This window comes from Passer montanus, unplaced genomic scaffold, assembly GCF_014805655.1.
Source record: "Passer montanus isolate IOZ18808 unplaced genomic scaffold, ASM1480565v1 scaffold120, whole genome shotgun sequence".
NCBI lineage: Eukaryota > Metazoa > Chordata > Aves > Passeriformes > Passeridae > Passer > Passer montanus.
In genome coordinates this window covers 1,090,198-1,105,409 of record NW_024358723.1, presented here as the reverse complement: position 1 = coordinate 1,105,409, position 15,212 = coordinate 1,090,198, and positions in this window count along the sequence as shown.

The window sequence follows — 15,212 nt, the reverse complement described above, 5'->3', positions numbered from 1 at the left end:
GCAGATTAATGGATTTCAGCTGCTCCTCCTGAGGGATGGGAATTATGTCACAGCAGGGGAGGTCACTGCACCTCCCTGCTCACCGAGGGCCCTGGAAGGGAACAGAAGCAGCAGTACAGAATCAGGGAATTGTTTGGGTTGGAAAAGCCCTCTGGATCATCAAATCCAACCATTCCCCAGCACTGCAAGGCACCACTGCCCCATGTCCTCAAGTGCCACGTCCAGAGGGATTTTAAATCCCCCCAGGGGAGCTCCTTGAAAGGTGTGGAAAACAAAGGTAATGTTAATTTTGCAAAAGCCAGAGGAGGTTCAAGGAGTCTCTGTTTACACGTGTAACACCCAGAGCTGCTGGAAAAGCTGCTGCTGGAGGTGACAGGGACAATCCCTCGGGAAACAAGGGCAGATTAATGGATTTCAGCTGCTCCTCCTGAGGGATGGGAATTATGTCACAGCAGGGGAGGTCACTGCACCTCCCTGCTCACCGAGGGCCCTGGAAGGGAACAGAAGCAGCAGTACAGAATCAGGGAATTGTTTGGGTTGGAAAAGTCCTCTGGATCATCAAATCCAACCATTCCCCAGCACTGCAAGGCACCACTGCCCCATGTCCCCAAGTGCCACGTCCAGGGGGATTTTAAATCCCCCCAGGGATGGGGGCTCCACCACTGCCGTGGGCAGCTGTGCCAGGGCTGGACAGCCCATTCCATTGAGGAATTGTTCCTAATATCCAAATTTAACTTCCCCTGGCCCAGCCTGAGGCCGTTCCCTCTGCTCCTGTCCCTGTTCCCTGGAGCACAGCCCGACCCCCTGGCTGTCCCCTCCTGGCAGGAGCTGTGCAGAGCCACAAGGGCCCCCTGAGCCTCCTTTGCTCCAGGCTCAGCCCCTTCCCAGCTCCCTCAGCCTCTCCTGGTGCTCCAGCCCCTTCCCAGCTCCCTCAGGAATTCTCCAGACTCTTCCCAGCTCTGTTCCCTGCCCTGGACACACTCCAGCCCCTCCAAGTCCTCCTTGCCTTGATGTACCTGAGCCTGTTCCTCACCTTTGCCACATCCAGCAAGGGCTGGAGATTCTCCTCATCCCTCCCTTTGTTGCTGAAATATTTACAGGAATATTTTTAAAGTCCTTCATGGACCTTATCCACATTAAATTCCAGCTGGGCTTCGCCCTTCTGATTTCCCCCTGCTTCACCTCCTGACATCTTGTCCTCCTGACTTACCTGCCCTTTCTTCCAGAGTTTAAAAACGCCATATCCTGATTATTTTATGCTGTTTACACAGCCCATGGCCTCAGTATTCATGAGAATTCCATCCTGGCTCTGGGTGGAAAACAAGAGAATTTCCTGGAGCTCAAGGAGTGCTGGCTGCAGGGTGGAAGTCACTCATAAATGAGTAAACTCTGAGGGAAGAAAAGCAAATTTTTTTTCCCCTCCTTTCATGAAGAAATGGAGACTCAAAAGAGACCCCAGTAAAAGCATTCCCTGATTTTGGGTGGTGTTTTTGGGATGCCCTGGCTCTGGTTTAGTTCCCATGTTCAGGGCTCTGCTCCTGCTGGTCCCTTCCCCTCCCTCTGTGCCAGGTCCTGGACAAAAATGTGACAACAGCTTTGAGAATTCCCAGATTTCAGTGCTAAACCACGACAGGAGTTTTGTTCAGAACACAAGTGTGACTCTCTTGAAAGATGAAAATTGATTCATTATAAAATTAATGCCAGCAGAGCAGGAAGAGGAGATTCTGAGAGACTCCCAGCCCAATGCAGCCTGGTGGAGCTGTTCCTTTGTCACTCTTCCACTGTGGGGCCAGCATTTGAGTGATTCCAAAACTTTTCATCCCAGAAATTCCTCTCTGAGCGTCTCTTTAACCAGGAATCCAACCTCCCCCTTTCCCACACTGATCCCATTGAGCTGGAATGGTACAAAAGCTCCGTTTGCCTGAGCTAATCTAAATAATCAGAATTATTTAACAGCATTTTTCTCTCTGGACTGGGCACATCCAGTAACTTTTTATCCCCAGGTATCTCCCAAGGACACCTGATGAAAGCTTCTGAGAACCAGACTGAATTGCAATCATTGCTAATGCCCATTGAAACCTCAAATAAGAGATTTAATTAGATACTGCTGATTAGAACCTGTTCTGGTGTCCCTGCCTTTATCCCTTTCCCCCTGGGATTTAACAGTAATTTGTATTTTAATAGCCCAATATTGTCCTTTTTTACAGCTCTATAAGCTCTGCTCGGATTTCAGCCATCCCCCTTGGATGGCAAGGAAAATCCCCCAGGATTGTCTCCATTCAGACATTCCCTGGATTTCACTCCTTGTCCAGGATCTCCAGCTGCCCCAGGAATGCTCTGGGTGAAAATGGAGCCTTCCCAGTAATCCCAGTTCTCTGTAGGAGTGAACGGGCTGATCATGGAACCATGGAATCCTGGAACCATGGAATCCTGGAATCATGGAATCCCGGAACCATGGAATCCCGGAATCCTGGAACCATGGAATCATGGGATTCTGGAACCATGGAATCCTAGAATTCTGGAACCATGGAATCCTGGAACCATGGAACCCTGGAATCATGGAATCCTGGAACCCTGGAATCATGGAATCCTAGAACCATGGAATCCTGGAACCATGGAACCATGGAATCATGGGATTCTGGAACCATGGAATCCTAGAATTCTGGAACCATGGAATCCTGGAACCCTGGAACCATGGAATTGTGGAACCATGGAATTCCCTAGAATTCTGATCCTGGAACCATGGAATCATGGAACCATGGAATCAGGCAACCCTGGAATCCTGGAATCCTGGAACCATGGAATGGTTGGAAGGGATTTTAAGGATCATCCCATCCCACTCCTGCCATGGCAGGGACACCTCCCACTGTCCCAGGGTGTCCCAGTGTCCAGCCTGGCCTTGGGCACTGCCAGGGATCCAGGGGCAGCCACAGCTGCTCTGGCAATTCCAGCCCAGCCCCTCCCCACCCTCCCAGCCAGGAATTCCCAGTTCCCTGTATCCCATCCATTCCTACCCTCTGGCAGTGGGAAGATCCCTCTTGATCCTTTGGGTTTTCCTCACTTCTCTCCTTTGAGCTGTCCATATTTTTTTTCCCTGGACAATTTCCATGCCCTGGATACCTCTGCCAGAACAGACCTGCCCCATTCCTGGCTCTTTTCCCTCTAGCTCCTTTTCCCTTTAGCGCCCATATTTTCCTTCCCTCCTCCTGGTCCCCAGGTTCCTGCACCTCCATTATGAAATATTTTATTTTCTCTCTATTTTCACTTCTCCCCTCTCTCTGTTGACCTCCAGCCCACTCTGCATTCCCCTGCTGCCTTCCAGGCAGGAACAGAAAGCTGGGATTTGCTGTGGGAATGTTTCAGGGGCTTTTCTGGAGCTAAAACACCTAAAATGGGACCCAGCATCTTCCCACTGCCTCAGACTGGAGTTGGGACAAACATATCCAGGAACAATCCAGTCCCCAGAGATTTGGCTGCTAACTTTGGGAATTCCCAGCTCTGGGGTGGCCTGGAAACCCCATTTTTTGGGTGTCACCGTGCATAGAAAATGAATTGTTCCCTTCATGCACACCTGAGCTGAGCAGCAGCTCTGCAGGAGTTTGGGAGCGGGTGGGGGTGGGAACAGCGGGATTTTAGGAGCTGCCTCAGGCAATGTCACGGGGAAGTGACTGCAGCTGAAAGTGGAGCAGAAAACACGATGGGACTTGGCCACTGCACACGTCCAGGATCATCTTTTCTCCTGGCATCCACAGCCTGCACCTTGTCCATGTTTCCTTCCAGTTCATTAAAGGAACACCTGAGCTCTGTCCTTGTCCAAATCCGTGTTATCCATCCAAAACCCACGGCTGCAACAGAGGTGGGGATTTCCCTCCCTAATTCCAGTTTAATAAGCAACTTCCATTGAGTTCCTACTGCAATTCTATGGATTTAGACAATCTTAATTATGTTCAGGAAGGAAAAAATCACTAATTTGTGGTTTGACCACAGCACTTAATCAGTTTGTACCAATTAATTCTCAGTATTTCCACTATAATTACACGTTTTTAAAAAGCAGTTAATTTTACGTTTGGGAGCGGGTGGGGGGTGGGAACAGCGGGATTTTAGGAGCTGCCTCAGGCAATGTCACGGGGAAGTGACTGCAGCTGAAAGTGGAGCAGAAAACACGATGGGACTTGGCCACTGCACACGTCCAGGATCATCTTTTCTCCTGGCATCCACAGCCTGCACCTTGTCCATGTTTCCTTCCAGTTCATTAAAGGAACACCTGAGCTCTGTCCTTGTCCAAATCCGTGTTATCCATCCAAAACCCACAGCTGCAACAGAGGTGGGGATTTCCCTCCCTAATTCCAGTTTAATAAGCAACTTCCATTGAGTTCCTACTGCAATTCTATGGATTTAGACAATCTTAATTATGTTCAGGAAGGAAAAAATCACTAATTTGTGGTTTGACCACAGCACTTAATCAATTAATTCCCGGTATTTCCACTATAATTACACATTTTTAAAAAGCAGTTAATTGTACATATGGATATATATTCCCAGACCTGTCATTCCTGGTAAAACAAAGCAGTATATTTATGTATTCCCCAGCCTTGCTGAGGTGTCTCTGAGTTAGGAATATGCTGAGTTTATAACTGTCTGCAGTGAAATTCCTTTGGGAAATGCCTTGCAGAGAAGAGTGGAATCATCAGCTGCCTCCGAGGCTTGTAAATGTGTCACCTTGTTTTCCAAGGCTTGTCTTACTGACACAGGAACAAAGCAGCAGCTGGGAAAATGGAAAATTTCACTCCCACGTGGATATTTCTTTGAAAAATTGGTATTTCACCAGTGATGCCTTGTTATCCAGCAGTTACCACTTGTGGTCAGTGTGGGATTGTTGCTGAAGGATTGGCTGAAAAAGTCACTTTTTTCTACAAACATTCTACATGGCAAAGTAGGCACAAAAGGATTTTTTGACCAAAAACCCTGGAAGAAATTGGATTTTTTCCACTAATAGGCTGTCTCCAAAGTGATTCCCTGCTGGCTAATTCATGGAGATTCCAGGCAAATGGGTGTGTCAGGAGGAAGGTGCTGCAAACTGGAAGTAGGGTTGGATTAGATGGGATATTGGGAATTCCTGGCTGGGAGGGTGGGGAGGGGGTGGGCTGGAATTGCCAGAGCAGCTGTGGCTGCCCCTGGATCCCTGGCAGTGCCCAAGGCCAGGCTGGACACTGGGGCTGGAGCAGCCTGGGACAGTGGGAGGTGTCCCTGCCATGGCAGGGGTGGCACTGGCTGGGATTTAAAATCCCTTTAATCCAGATTATTCTGGGATTCTCTGCTGATCAGAGCTGTCACCATGGCAGAGCTGCTCCTTTGGATTTATGGCACCTTCAGGTCTCCAGAAAAGACAGAGAAAGAGACTCAAAATCAAGGAACCCTCAGATCATAGAAAGACTTTCTGGAGGATCACCCAGGTTTCTTTTGCTTCATTTCTTTCCATTATTTCCATTTTTATACCATAAATTTTTCAGGTCATCTCTGCCTTCACGAGCCCAGCACAAAGCAAATGTGGCCGAGGCCTAAACACACAAAAATGGTCCAAATTATGAATAACCTTTTGTCCTGGTTTAGTGCAAACCCAGACCACCTTTATAAAAACTACATTTCCCCTCGGAGATAGCAAATCTGTCACATCTGTCCTTGTTTTTCCTGCATGCACTTCAGGAAGACTTTAAATCTTTCCCGAATTTCCTCTAACCCAGTGTTGTCTGTGGGGCAGGCTGTGGTTGCAGCACCACAGCCATGCAAGATAAACGCTGCATTTTGGGCTGAATTCCAGCAGGTTTCTCATGGTTTGATCCAAGTGGAAAATGCATCCAGAGCTGTGCTTGGGGCATGTTTTATTCATGAGGCCTCTGCTGATCCGAGGCACAGCAAAGGTCCCTCCCCACCACTGATAAACACATTCCACCTCCTCTGAAAGCTTTGTGGGGAGCTCTGCCCTTTCCTTGTCTTCCCTAAAGGTCTCTCATCCAACCCCTCCCCCGGGAGATGCCACAATCCCAGCTTTCAGCTGAGGCAGCAGCAAATTCCAGCTTTTCTTGCAGCATTTGCAGGACTTCAGGTTCATCGCTCCAGGTTCATTGCTCGGGGGCCTGCATAGGGTTTGCACATTCCTCACCACGTGCGTTGCTTCCAGCCTGGAAAAATGAATGATTCCCGAGCTCTGGGGCTGGGTCCGTGTGCTGAGCTGAGCTGGGAGTGCTGCCAGGAATTTGCTGGGATCTGGGTTGGAATAAATGGAATATGCCCTGCCATGAGGGCATTCAGAGGCAGCTGGAAAAAAAGTCCAGCTCTCTGCAAGGCAGGAGCTCCAGGAGTGCTTTGGAGAGAGAGGGGAAGGGGTTTGAAGAATCATGGACTATCTGGAGTGGGAATGATGCCTTATCAAGGCTGACCCAGAACAGAGGCTGGATGGAGTTCCAGAATAAAGCAGGGATTGATTCCAAGGATCTCCTCCATGGATGCACCTTGGGCAGCACCAGAGCCCAGCCAGGGCTGCCCCCAAGATGAACCCAAATGGTCCCAAAATGCACGAGCGCTGCCGGGGTCTCTCCCTGGGCTCAGCTCTGCTCCATGTGCACATTGCAGTTCAGTGTCCAGTTCCAGCTGCAGCCCCTGCAGTCCCACCCTGCTTGTTTTTCTCTCTGCAGCCCACGGGCTTTGTGCTCCTGGGCTGAGATTGGGATCATTTGTCCTTGGTGCCCAGCTGGAGCAGGAATTGTTTTGTGTCCCTGCTCTGTGCACAGAGCTCAGAACTACACACCATCAGAACCATGCCCCGATGTGGAGCCCAGCCCCACACACTAAAGCAGCTCAGAATCTGAAAAATAGAAAAGCCAAACCCTGAGGCATCAGGAAGGGACCACAAGGATCATCCAGCCCAGCTCCTGGGCCTTCACAGACACCCAACAATACCACCTGTTCCTGGAGCGTTTTCCAAATGCTTCTGGAGCTCTGGCAGGTTTGTGGATTTAGTCCTCTCCCTTGTGTCCTCTCATTGATTTGGGTCCTCCTGGATTTCCCTGGTTCATCCTGCTCTCTCCTTCCTCATTCCCTCTCCTGCCTTGTTTAGATGTCCACGTTGACTTGGAGGAACATCTCATTTTGGAACTATCTTTTGGGTCAACACTTGTTTTTTTCCCTGTTTACAGAATCCCATAATTATTTCATTTGGAAAAGCCCTCCCAGCCCAGGGAGTCCCAGCTGTGCCCCATGCCCACCCTGTCCCCAGCCCAGAGCTCTGAGTGCCACCTCCAGGAATTCCTGGGACACCTCCAGGGATGGGCACTGCAAACCTCCCTGGGCAGTGCCAAGGCCTGAGCACCCTTTCCATGGGGAAATTCCTGCTGTGCCCACCCTGAGCTGCCCTGGCCCAGCCTGAGGTTTAATGGGTTGATCCCCCAGTTGTCTGGACTCACTAAAATCCCTTTGCCCAACAGAAGAACGACCGAGATGTTTTGTGGAATAAACCATATCCTGCCTCATCCTTCCTAGAGAAATGGGATTTACACAAAGGGAATTGCAGGAAAAGCAGAAATAATAGGTTTATTAAAATTCCAAGGTGCAAATTGCATCTTTTTTTCCTGAAAAAAAACCAAAAACAACCCAGAAACATTGGGACATTGTGATACCACAGAACTGACACAGAATACCTTTATTAAATGCAGGAATTTATGGAAGACCACAGCATTAAGCACAGATTAAAACACATTCCAAACTAATCACAGAGATGTGTGGAGATCATGGAATTAGTCAGGGGATTGGACTGGGCAACACTGCGAAAGGAAACAAGGCAAAGGGAATCCTGGCTGCTGCCTGGACTGCCTGGAGCTGAAACAGTGCCCAGGGAGCCCTGGGACAGGAGTCAGCAGAAGGAGTGACCTTCACTAGCCCGGTGCTGACCGGGCATTCCCAGGGCTGCTCTCCAACATCTCATGGACAGAAATGTCAGGGAAAAACCTGTGCTTGGAATGAACAGCGATTCCCAGCCTGTGGGAACGGGCTGGGCTCAGAGGAGGGTCCTGGCAGCCTCTGAATGACAGAATTTGCACTTTATTGCTGACTCCCTGGCACGTTATTGACTCCATTTAACCCCCAGCTCTCAAAGGGGAAAATGGGTGGAATAATACTCTTTTTCTCCCAGATTCTGTGCTATCCATTTGGCTTGACAGGATTTCAGTGCAGCAATAAATGGTTTTCCTTTTTCCCTTGTACTGGGCACCTGGAAAAATTCCTCATCTCAGGTGATAAATAATTGTCAGGTTTGTTTTTCCCTTGATGTGGACCATTGATGTGGAATCATTTTAGGGTAGCAGGCATGGTCCTGTGTCACTGCCAGCACCACACTGAGCTCCCAGGGATGCAGGAGGTTCTGCTGGAAATCTCTCTGGGATAAATAGCCTGGAAGTAGAGCATGGACCAACCTGTTCATTGAGGTGGCAATTAAATTACTGCTGATAGGGAGGGAAATTTATCCCAGAATTTATTCCAGCCGAGGTGTACAATCCGCGGACAAGGGAAGGGGAGATGCTTGCGGAGAATTGCTGCAGGTGATTCCCAAAAAATGGTGTCAGGGCTGTCTGCCAGGATGAGGGAATGGAAGTGGAAACTTCCTGGAAGGGAGCTGGCATAGGAAACCCTGGAATCGCCCAGGATATTGGGGTTGTGTCCAGATCACTGCTTGGAACAATGGAATTATTCCACAGGTTTGTGTTGAGCATTTGTTTCCTCACTTTCCATGGAGACCCGGAGCACAAAACTCTTTTTATGGAATTCTGTCACCCTTGAAGGCTGCCAAGGCTTCTCTGTCTTCCCTATTCCCAGTGAGGAGGTCCCTGGTCATGGCAGATCTTGGACAAATCATGGAATCATGGAATGGTTTAGAGTGGAAGGGACCTTGAATTTATCTCATCCCACCCTTTTCCATGGACAGGGACACCTTCCTCTATCCCAGGTTGCTCCAAGCCCTATTTAGAGACAAGCAACATTCCTAAACCCCTCCCCTAGCATAAACCCAAAACACTGCTGATTTTAAAGTTTCCTTATGCAAAAATATGAATAAACAATTTAAAATCATAACTTTGCTCATTTTATTTCTTCCACAGAAACCAGGATTTTAGGATCAACAGAAAAATGAAGGATGAAGAAAGCAGAGTTCCATGGATGATGAGTGCCCCTGGATTTTCAGGAATTCCTCATTAAATTGAGTTTCTGGCACTGCCTCCTCCCCAAGCTGCACATGAAGGACAAAATGATGGGAGTATAAAGATGTGGGGGAATCATGGAATTATAAAGGTTGGAAAAGCCCTCCATGACGGAGTCCAACATTTCCCCACATCTGCCCCATGTCCCCAAGTGCCACGTCCAGGGGGATTTAAATCCCCCAGGGATGGAGACTTCACCCCTGCCCTGGCAGCTGTGCCAGGGCTGGACAGCCTTTTCCATGAAGGAATTCTTCATAACATCCAAATTAAACCTCCTCTGGCCCAGCCTGAGGCCGTTCCCTCTGCTCCTGTCCCTGTTCCCTGGGAGCACAGCCCGTCCCCCGGCTGTCCCCTCCTGGCAGGAGTTGGAGCATTTCTTATCCCCATTTCTCCAACCTCCCTGTTTCTCAAACAGATCCCAGTTTATGATCTCCAAGACCTTCTAGAACCAATAGCACTGTTCCGTGAGCACTTTTAGCCCGGTACAAACGCCAGGCTGCCTTTCATCATGGAAAATGTCTCATCTCTCTCTGCTGAGTGCCATTTTTATCTCCCTGAATGTTTTATTTTGCAGCCTGGGCTGTTGCATCCGATGGCAGAACAGCTGCTCAATTATTTCCTGCTGTCAGCAGCGATGTGAAGGGATTCAGGAACTGGACATAAAACAAAATCTGGACAATGCAGGACTTGGCTCATTTGTGTAGAACACGCTAAGAACGAGCCCCAGCTGCACTGAGCTGTTAATTTAAGTTATTTTAATGAGGAGAGGGAAGAAAGGACCTGAGGTGCAGCATAAATGTGGGAAAAAAGCTCCTCCAGGTGATGCCAATGTTTGGTGGCCTCAGAGCTTCCACCTGGAGCTTCACCCTGTGCTGGTCACGGCCTCAGCTGGCTCTGATTTGGTAATTTCATTTGGCTTTTAGCTCATTCCCTTCCAAATCCCATATAAATTTCTCTGAAAAGGCCAAGCAGGACAGGTTGGGAAAGTGGGACAGGAGTGGGGTTGGCTGTGGTGGGATCAGGATCAGCTTCTTGTCATCTCTGCAACATCAGGTTTGCTCTGTTGCTGCTTCTGCACTTTTTCCCATATTTTTCCCAGTGTGTTCTTATCAGTCAGGAGCTAAAAAGCCTGTTAGGAATGAAAATGAAAACAGAATTTGATTATCTTTCATAGTTTCCCTCACGGAATTTGTCAGAAGCTTGCAAAAAAACTCCTGAGCAAGGAAAGTCCTGGATTAAAAAAATTCTGCTGTGCTGCTTGTGTTCTTCAGCTGCTCTGAACACAAAGATCTTCCCAAAAGGACTTAAAAACATAAATCTACCTAAAAATCCTCTTTAAAATACAAATAAACAAACATTAAATCGATTTTCATTTCAATTTTTACCGTTTCCATCCACAGAAGTTTAACTGGGGATCAATGGGGTTTAATTGGCTCCTGCTCACCTTGGAGCTTCTGTTTCAGGCAGGCAGAAGGATTTGTAAAAACTCAGATTCTCCAAGGTGGAGCCTGTTCCTGATTCCTCTGAAGAGACTTGTGGGTGGTGAGAGGTGAAAAAGGAGGAATTTGGTTGTGTTTTGATGCTGGGGTGTCCATAACCCAGGAAATTTTGGGACAAATATTCATCTTTGTGCAGGATGTGTCCCAGATCTTTCTGTAGGAAAAATACAAAGCATTGGCTGGACTTGGAGCATGGATTTAAATATCAGAGGAGAAGGAAAGTTCTTCACTGAGAGGGGCTGGGCTGGAATTGCCAGAGCAGCTGTGGCTGCCCCTGGATCCCTGGCAGTGCCCAAGGCCAGGCTGGACACTGGGGCTGGAGCAGCCTGGGACAGTGGGAGGTGTCCCTGCCATGGCAGGGCTGGCACTGGCTGGGATTTGAGGTCCCTCCAACCTAAACCATTCCAGGATTCTGTGGTATCTAATCCAGGATCAGATCAGCAGCTCCTGGTTATCTCTTTTAAACTGGAAATTCAATTTTTTTTACTTAATAGGAAGATTTCAGAAATGATGGAGTCAACCTTTTCTCTGCTGCTCATTTTGGGGATGGTTCTGTGCAGGGCCAGGAGTTGAGGTCCAGGCTTCCAACTCAGCGGATTTGGGATTTTGAATGGAAATTAGGGATTTTGGAATGCCAGAAAGGCCATGCAGAGGCACAGGTGGGATCTGGGGCTTCCTCTCATGGCTTGGCCCCACCCCAAGAGCTGCTCAGGCTGAATTCTGGGACTTTATGGGATCTCATAGCAGAAAACAGTGAGGAATTCTGGATTCCACATCCAAACCAGAATCCCAAAGATTTTCTTTGGGAGAAGCTGCAGCCAAAGATGAGGCTTTGGTTGCTCTAAATTTACCTTGAGCAGCTGCCCCCAGAGGCACCCTGAATTTTAAGTCTGCACTCAAAAAATCTCACAAAGCTTCATCAGATGAGGATTTATTGCTCTTGGCTCATGTTCCCTCCAGGAAATGCAGGATGGATGGGACTCTCTGCATCTCACAGCCCCACAGGAACATTTTTGCCCCAGAACTTTCATGACACCCCTCATTTCTCTCCACAAAGAATAACATTTCCAGCCTGAAACATTAAAAATTAAAATTCATTAGCTCAGGCAGCCATTAAATTACCAGTATTTCCTCTGCCCGAATTAGTGATTATTAGGATTTTTGTGGGGAAACAGCAGTTTTTCCATTCCCTGCTTCCCAGAATTCCCTGTCCATGCAGTTCCATTACAATCCAGTTTTTGTGCCCCATTTGTCACCATGGGAACAACTTTGAGATCCCACACCTGGGCTGTGGCATTAATGAATAAATAGGGTGGAAAGAGCACTGATGACAAAAAAAAACCCAAAAAAACCCCAACATCCAAAAGCTCTGCAATCAGCAGAGATAACAACAGAGAAATGCATGACAGGTAATAAATGAGAAAATTCTCATCTGGAAAACTCAGCTCAGGTTCCTGTGCATGAATCCAAGAGGAATTTTCGTGAGGAGAAAAATAGCTGCTGATCAGATCTTCATTTAAAGGCTGAATTCTCATAACATTTACCCAATATCAGCATCCAAAATCTCCCAAAGGAAAACATAAACCTGGAAATGACCACGAACAGAAATATTTTCCTTTCCCCACTGCACTTTTCAATACTTAATTTTGTTATTCTTATTATCATTTGATGAAGTGAAAAGAAGCCAAGAAGGAGCCTCAGGCTAAAATGGTTTTTTATCTCAAAGAAGTTTTATAGGATCAGATTTCTCCTGGCTGGGAATGTGTCCCTGATTGTGGCAAGAGTTGGAACTGGGTGGGCTCTAGGCTCTTTCCAATCTGTTCTGGGATTTAGGATTCCCTGCTATCCCTCCAGCCTAGACCTGTTCCTTCTGCCTGTTATTCCAAAGTCCAGCATCCAGTGTGGGGTTCACAGCAGGAAATCAACCTCTTTTCCCAGCGCTTTTAAGGATAAAGACTTTAAATCAAAATTTGAATCCAGAAGTTAGGCAGGATAAACCATAAACTAAAATATTTGTCTGTCATGGCAGACTCCAAATGATGTTCCTTGGGAAAGGTCAGGGATTTCAGGAAAACACTGAGGTCAGCAATCCTGAAACTCAAAGATGCCAAAGCAGGGAACAGGAGAGCAAAGCAATTTCCAAGATTCTGGAATAAGCACTGAGGGCATGATAGAATTCTGTTTTCCCTGAGTTTCATTAACAGTTGGTGTTAATGAGAATCAGGAGTCCAGGAGCTACAGAAAGTCTTTCCATGACCTGAGGGTTCCTTGATTTTGATTCTCTTTTTTGGTCTTTTCTGGAGACCTGAAGGTGCCACAAATCCAAAGGAGCAGCTCTGCCATGGTGACAGCTCTGATCAGCAGAGAATCCCAGAATAATTTAGATTAAAGGGATCCTAAATCCCAGCCAGTGCCACCCCTGCCATGGCAGGGACACCTCCCACTGTCCCAGGGTGTCCCAGTGTCCAGCCTGGCCTTGGGCACTGCCAGGGATCCAGGGGCAGCCACAGCTGCTCTGGCAATTCCAGCCCAGCCAGCAATTCCCAATTCCCAATCTCCCACCCATCCCTGCCCTCTGGCAGTGGGAGCCATTCCCTGGCTCCTGTCCCTCCATGCCTTGTCCCCAGTCCCTCTGCAGCTCTCCTGGAGCCCCTTCAGGCCCTGCCAGGGGCTCTGAGCTCTCCCTGGAGCCTTCTCCTCTCCCACATTTGGAATATCTCTCTGTCAATATGGCAGGTAAGCAGTGACCTTCCATGGATTTTTACTTTTCCATTATTTTTGGATGAAGAAAGGAACAGGAACGACCTTCAGCTCTTGCAGGGAAAAGCACTTCCTTCAAATATTTAAACACCAAGTGAATGTTGAATTATCAGTGGTGGACAGAGGGAATTCTGCAATCCACAGGCAATTATATCAATCAAATATGCAAATATCCATATTTTAGACTTCCCTTTAAAGAATCCAGCCTTGGATCCTCCTGGGAATCCTATCACTGAGAGAAGAAATGGGACTTTAGTTCCTCCTACTTTACACTTGATTTCTTTTGAAAAACTCTGTTTTTTCCTCCTGAGGGTTCATTGTTCTTGGATTTCTTGTGGATTTTTTTCCCAGCTTCCACAGAGAATCTGCTCTCTGCCGAAGCCTCATTCTGAGCTCCCTTGACAAGTGCCCTTGGAAAAGGGAATTTGGGATTTTGACTGGAAAGGCAAATAAAAAATTCATTATTTCACTTCCTAACACCCTTCAACAAGTACATTTCATCCTCCTTATCAAGAGGTCCCAGAGAAATCCAGGAATTTTTAATTGCTAAGAATTTTTAATAACTTTAATTTGGCATAAAAATCTGTTGGTGATGCAAGTGAAGGCTTGGCATTTTTAGGGATTTGGGGTGAGATGAGCATTTTTACCTCTCAAACGTCCTGGCATGGATCTTGGAAAGGTCCCACTCCTTAAATTGCCTGGAAGGTACAACCTGAGACCTTTTGTCCATGAACTTTGAGGGCAAAATCTGGCTCTTGCCAATTTTTTTTCAGATTAAGAAATTAAGAGACAGGAAAACCACCTTGATTTCTTCCCTATTTTAATTTAATGGCATAATTTTTCCAAGGAGTCATTTTTCCTTACACTGCTAAATTATCTTTTTGGCATTAATTTTTGCAGGTCCAGTACATCAGAAATCAAAACTTTCCACTCTTCACAACAGCAAATTCATCTAAGTTTAATTTAAGTGTAAAAAGGAAGAAATTATTCAGATCAAAATAATAGACTTTAAGTAGAAACCTTGATGCCAAAGATATTTTAGGTTGCAAAACGATTTCTTTTCATTATTTACAGCTGAGCCATGACTTTGAGTTGCATAAATTTCCCCCAAATATGAGTTTATAGAACATCCATCACAGCAGAAAAGATAAAATCAACTCATTTGACCATTATTAAAATGTGAATTACAAGCAATCCCCTCTCTCTTTTTATTGCAGTTCTTTTGTATTTCTTAAGCCACACGGAATTTAATAAATCTCTGCGGGACTTAATAAAGAGCAGGAGATTTATGCAGGTGCTGAGATATTCACTGAGTCCCCACCGCCCCGTGGAATTGATTTCCATGGAGTCCTCACCACTTTCTGTGGTTATGGAATTCTCCCATTGCTTCCCAGAGCACGTCCAGGGAATGTTCTGGTTATGCTGCTGTGCTGTCCAGCGGGTAAATCATGGAATCATGGAATTGGTTGGGTTGGAGGGGCCTTAAAGCCCACCCAGTCCCTCCCCAAACGCCCACTGTCCCAGGCTGCTCCAGCCCCAGTGTCCAGCCTGGCCTTGGGCACTGCCAGGGATCCAGGGGCAGCCACAGCTGCTCTGGCAATTCTATCCCAGCCCCTCCCCACCCTTCTAGCCAGGAATTCCTTTCCAATATCCCATCTAAATCTCCCCTTTTCCAGCAAAAAGCCATTCTCTGCGTCCTGTCCCTCCA